Source organism: Nanorana parkeri, unplaced genomic scaffold (genome assembly GCF_000935625.1).
Source record: "Nanorana parkeri isolate BGI_ZX_2015 unplaced genomic scaffold, ASM93562v1 scaffold1756, whole genome shotgun sequence".
NCBI lineage: Eukaryota > Metazoa > Chordata > Amphibia > Anura > Dicroglossidae > Nanorana > Nanorana parkeri.
The window spans coordinates 213,395-219,886 of record NW_017308024.1 but is presented as its reverse complement, the minus strand read 5'-3'; the positions used below and the strand labels follow the sequence as shown (position 1 = coordinate 219,886).

Here is a 6,492-nt window from a genome sequence, read left to right as displayed (position 1 = left end):
TGCGCAGAGGTGCTGAGCATCTTGGTGGACTGCCGATGACCATGCCGCACTGTATAATGAGAATGAGTATCTCTATACACTCCCAGGCCCCTGATAATAAACATGCTGCTCTGCGTAATTAATGAAATCTAGTTTTTTTTTTGTATCTATACACTTTCATACCCCCTGTTTATAAACGTACTGCACTGTACAATAATGCAGACTAACTTTATGCACTACCAGTAGCTTGAGAAAAAGCATGCTGCATTGTATAGTGGTACTGAGTATCTACATACACTTTTTATTTATTTGTGTAGCCCTCTTCAATTGAAGACGCGTCCCTGCATAACGATACTGAGTATCTCGAACGTGTAGCCCTTTCGCTTTGAAGGAAACTTTGAGCGCAAATGAACTGCAACATGCAGAACCCATGCCTGGTCTGCCCGGTCGACATTGTGCTGTGCCCTGCAGGCCTGCGGGACGGTGCGTCCTCGGGCTGAGGGTTACTCCTATTGCTGTGTGTCGATGGACAGCCGATTGAGAGTGAGAGAGAGGAACCGGCGAGGGGTTCCTTTGAATGTCGCTGCAGAGTGTATAGACATACTCAGCACTGATATACATGTAGTATCTGAGACACAAAGCGCGTTGCAGCTGGGATAGGCCAAGAAGGAAAAATAAAAAGGTTGGTGTCTGAGAAGGGAATGGGGTACAGGGGAACAGGGGAAGGAGGCAGGGGGCAGCACTGTCCTCTTCCCCAATGTCATCACATGCATATTACTTTGTAACATGCAGGGTGCAATTCTTCATGCCGTGAGCATACAGGGGGCGAGCGTCTTCTTCGGATTTTGGAGGGGGAGGGACCCCTCTTGCTTGTGATGCTTTTGGGGAGGGAGGTGTCTGCTTAAAGATGAGCGAGAAGAAATTCCTTTTTGTACTGGTTCCTAGTCCGTGGGCTGCAGTCACTCAGGTCGGCTTCAGTAGCTTGTACTGGAGGCGTAATTCTGAAGAGCGGGGAAAGAGTTAAAGAAGGTTTATTAGTATTGTGGAAGGTTAGCATCCTCTCCCAACATTCAGTATCTGAAAGGACAAGAGAGTTAAGGGTGTATTTATAATAAATCTGCAGAGCGATTTATCCTGCAAAACTGCCACTAGATGGCGCTGAGGAGCATTGGGGATAAGTATTATTATGGCCACGAGATGGAGCTGAGGAACATAGGGGATAAGTATTTATTATGGCCACTAGATGGCGCTGAGGAGCAAAGGGTATAAGTATTTATTATGGCCACTAGATGGCGCTTAGGAGCAAAGGGTATAAGTATTTATTATGGTAACTAGATGGCGCTGAGGAGCATAGGGAATCAGTATTTATTATAGCCACTAGATGGCGCTGAGGAGCATAGGGAGTATGTATTTATTATGGCCTCTAGATGGAGCTGAGGAGCATAGGGGATAAGTATTTATTATGGCCATTAGATGGCGCTGAGGAGCATAGGGAATATGTATTTATTATGACCTCTAGATGGAGCTGAGGAGCATAGGGAGAAAGTATTTATTTGGCCACTAGATGGAGCTGAGGAGCATAGGGGATAAGTATTTTTCTTTCCAATGCTTGTCAGCTCCATCTAGTGGCCATAATGTTACATTACATTAAACCTGGAAAGAAAATAAACTAATAAAATTCGTTTTTGCCCCCATTCACACATTTACTCATGTACATGCAGCAGTTTCACATAATAAATGGCTCTGTATTTTAGTTTCATAAATACACCTCATTAAGCTTATATGATCATGTACCCCAAGCAACTCATAAAGTGACAGCACAACTCCAGACACCCTTTTTACCCAATGCAGCACAGTGGCGTAGTGGTTAGCGCTTCTGCCTTGCAGCACTAGGTCAGGTCACTATCTGCAAGGAGTTTGCATGTTCTCCCTGTGCTTGCGTCGGCTTCCTCCGGGTACTCCGGTTTCCTCCCACACATTTCAAAGACATGCTGGTAGGTTAATTGGCTCCACTCTAAATCGGCCCTCTATGTATGCATGGGATATAGGGACCTTAGATTGTAAGCTCCTTGAGGGCAGGGACTGATGTGAATGTTCTATATGTAAAGCGCGGTGTAAATTGCCAGCGCTATATAAATACCTGTAATAAATGCAGAGGGATCTTATCACATCATTGATGGAAATGTTACCCTGTACTGGGGAATAAAGCAACACAGGCCCTGGCAACGGGGAGAGGGGCAAATGTACTTTTGGGTTTCCCCATAAATCCTGCAGGAGGATCAGGCCAATGAAGCACCATCAGTCCATCATCTGCAGTTTTTCCCATAATCCCCTATTATAGATCTGTATATAAGAGTAACACCAGACCACGGGCCACTCAATTGTCTCCAAAGTCCCAAACCTCGGGGTCTTAAATCAACTGGCATTTCATGTCTCACAGTTGTCCAGTCACTTTACACCCTCTTGGGTTGAAGCACATTGGGTTGGAGTAGGGCGATATTCACTGACCCCCCCCCCTGCCATTGACCGCTGATTACCGCAATCTGTGGATGCCTCTTAAGCTGACCACACGCAATGCAGTGTAGTTGTACAATTGTACAATCTCCTTCAGTTTTATCAACTATGTTGAGTGAGGACCTACCTGATTGGATATAAATTGAATGGATTGTTTCGGTGGGCCCTCCCACCGCACTAGTAAATCTAAAGGAGATTGTACAGGGGGTCATAGAATCAGGAGGGATACATGTATGATCTAGCTTGGCTCAAATGCCGAGGGTGTCCCATCGGTGGATGCTCAAACCAACCTTGAAATCCCTGGCAAGGAATCAGAGCCTGCCTTGTGATAGAACCAGCTATGTATGTGGAGTTATCCTTTATTTATCAATATATCATGTGACTAGATAATACCGGTCGATACAAAATACATGCTCATGGTCATATTCACTCCGATTATCAAGATCAAGATGAAGGATAACAGAAGAAAAGGAAATTCTGACTTATACCGTCATGGTGGTTCATACAGTGATAATTAGGCTGCTCGGCTGGGGCTCATGTTGGCACGATCCTATTATCATACTGGCACCGGCCATGGATAGAAAAATGGCGGCTCTGTCCTTTCAGGCCGGCGCTAATGAATCACGTCCTGTCTATTGGGTTTCTTCTCTGTCTCTTGTTACAGTTATGTCCTTGGCTGTCCTACAGCCAATATAATCCCAGTTTTGTGACCAGTTAACCCCACTCTTTATACAGGAAGTCTCTGGTCTGCTCAAATCCCTGTGTCCCCTTTATACAGGAAGTCTCTGGTCTGCCCAAATCCCTGTGTCCCCTTTATACAGGAAGTATCTGGTCTGCTCTAATTCCCGTGTCCCCTTTATACAGTAAGTCTCTGGTCTGCTCAAATTCCCCATGTCTCCTTATACATGAAGTCTCTGGTCTGCCCAAATCCCTGTGTCCCCTTTATACACGAAGTCTCTGGTCTGCTCAAATTCCCCATGTCTCCTTATACAGGAAGTCTCTGGTCTACTCCAATCCTTCGTGTGCACTTTAGACAGGAAGTATCTGGTCTGCTCCAATTCCCCATGTCCCCTTTATACAGGAAGTCTCTGGTCTGCCCCGCCACTTGGGTACATCTATAGGCAAGCTGTAGTGAGGTATATACTGATACGTCATGGTACATGGCTGGGTACACATATAGGCAAGCTGTAGCGGGGTATATACTGATACGTCATGGTACATGGCTGGGTACACATATAGGCAAGCTGTAGCGGGTTATATAATGAGCCTGGATGGGACGTCTCTGAGTTCAGATCCCTCATTGAGATATGACACATCTTTGCCCCGTCGCTCTGTACATCCCCCGGGGGGGTCACACCGATACTACATCTATATATATCTCTGCCTGGAAAAGGTCTGCTTGTCCTGTCCGTGTCACATGGGACCCGGGAGGAGGGGAAGAAGGTCAGATCTAGTGTTCTCATTGGCCAATACGGAGAGCCGAGTCCACAGACAGATTGTCAGAGGATAGATCATGGGACATAGTGACACCGAGGCCCAAATATAACACAGACATCTCTCCATGACTAGGAGGACAGCCAGCTTCATTAGGGAATATGGAGGCTGTCATTGCTGACTTCTGAAGAGGCTGATTGCCTGGCTGTCATGCTGATCCGACAGCTTCACTATGTTCTGGGCTGGGACACAGGCGGATTAGGAGATCGCAGGGAAGTTACATTGTATCTGTTGCACACTTTACAGACTTGCCCGCGGTGCACACTGGGTGCTGTAGTGAACTGGAGGATGGGGCCACCATACAATCTTATGAAATAAGGATCTTCACCGGCACACCGCGGTATAGTGATCATCTCGTCCTTCATTCACATAAAGCAACCGGCATCACAAGACGATGTTTCAGAATCGCTTCATCAAGGCCCTGAGAAAGTGATCCTGTGAGGTCCTGAAGAGAGAGCAGCAGTGGGCGGTCTTTATTACAGGAGGGGGCGGAGACAAGACCAGTCACCCTGCACAAGAAGAGAAAGCAGCAGTGACCGGTCTTTATTACAGGAGGGGGCGGAGACAAAATCAGTCACCCTGCACAAGCAGAGAGAGCATCAGTGAGTGGTCTTTATTACAGGAGGGGGCGGGGGCAAGACCATTCACTCTGCACAAGAAGAGAGATCAGCAGTGGGCGGTCTTTATTACAGGAGGGGGCGGAGACAAGATCATTCACCCTGCACAAGAAGAGAGAGCAGCAGTGAGCGGTCTTTATTACAGGAGGGGGCAGAGACAAGACCAGTCACCCTGCACAAGGAGAGAGAGCAGCAGTGAGCGGTCTTTATTACAGGAGGGGGCGGAGACAAGACCATTCACCCTGCACAAGAAGAGAGAGCAGCAGTGACCGGTCTTTATTACAGGAGGGGGCGGAGACAAAATCAGTCACCCTGCACAAGCAGAGAGAGCATCAGTGAGTGGTCTTTATTACAGGAGGGGGCGGGGGCAAGACCATTCACTCTGCACAAGAAGAGAGATCAGCAGTGGGCGGTCTTTATTACAGGAGGGGGCGGAGACAAAATCAGTCACCCTGCACAAGCAGAGAGAGCAGCAGTGACCGGTCTTTATTACAGGAGGGGGCAGAGACAAGACCATTCACTCTGCACAAGAAGAGAGATCAGCAGTGAGCGGTCTTTATTACAGGAGTGGGCGGGGGCAAGACCATTCACTCTGCACAAGAAAAGAGATCAGCAGTGGGCGGTCTTTATTACAGGAGGGGGCGGAGACAACATCAGTCACCCTGCACAAGCAGAGAGAGCAGCAGTGGGTGGTCATTATTACAGGAGGGGGCGGAGACAAGACCATTCACCCTGCACAAGAAGAGAGAGCAGCAGTGACCGGTCTTTATTACAGGAGGGGGCGGAGACAAGACCAGTCACCCTGCACAAGGAGAGAGAGAGCAGCAGTGAGCGGTCTATTATAGGAAGCTCCAAGTTTCAAACTGGATAACAGAAGAAATATGCAAAGCTCACCAAGATCTCAGGAAGAATACACAGGACTCTTGTGCGAGGACAATATCTGCTTAACCAGAGTTTCACTTTAAATAAATGTGAGTGTGAAAGCGACACAAGCAGCTCATATAACCTTGTGTAGCACTTCTACTAGTTACCTAAATCATTGAACATGTAACAGAATAAAATGTAGCGCAGCAGCGACACGCACCAACATTGTAACAACATGACGGGATCTGTGCTCCAAGCCTGATAGTGAGAACAGCTGCGATTGTTATCATGTGATTGTTATTCTATGACGCCGGTGTTTCATGTGGTGATCCAGCAATGAATGTGACACTGTTCACACACACGATGCGTGTAATGAGGTGCTAATCACCCTGTGAGCTCCGTCCTCTGGAGGTGGAGGTGCCCTTAAACAGCCGCCAACTTGGTCCTATTATTAAAGCAGACTGACGGGCCTTCTGCTCAAATATGACTCAAAGTCATCTCTACTCCACAATACAGACTTCTTATTCAAGTCTGCAATGCTGATCACACTTTTCCCCCAATAACTTAAAGGGGCACGCACAATCCTCTAATGCTCAGCTATAGGTCTGTGCAATAGCTCCACCTCCAGCTCCATACAAGTCTATCCTCGCCATCCAATATTCTCCAATAAGGTACTGCACTCCGATATCCCCCAATCACCTCCTAGCTCCAATGATACAAATGGCTGCGACTAACAGATTATGTGGATTGGAGCAACATTCACCATATTTATTACCAGATAATTTTTTGTATAAGTCATTCTGAATTGAGAAAGCCGGTTAGATGACCAGTGAAACGTCTTCAAGAAAAATACAGCAAGTCCAGTTGCCTTGACTTATTTTTTACAGATACACCATGACCTGGATGAATGAGAACCTTCTACAGATATACCATGACCTGGATGAATGAGAACCTTCTACAGATATACAGGTGCCCACCATAGACCTTGCACAGAGACTCTAAGGTGGGCTGTGCAGGATATATG

General features: G+C 47.0%; 1 protein-coding gene across 2 annotated transcripts in view; it reads right to left on the bottom strand.

Moving 5' to 3' along the window:
* Positions 1 to 660: 660 nt before the first annotated feature.
* The window catches only part of ANK1 (ankyrin 1), a 214,595-nt gene continuing 208,763 nt past the window's right edge, over positions 661 to 6,492 (bottom strand). For both annotated transcript variants that reach the window (XM_018571430.1, XM_018571431.1), the window contains one exon: positions 661 to 980. The gene's annotated coding sequence lies outside the window, so the exon portion shown is untranslated. The remainder of the gene's footprint in view (positions 981 to 6,492) is intronic.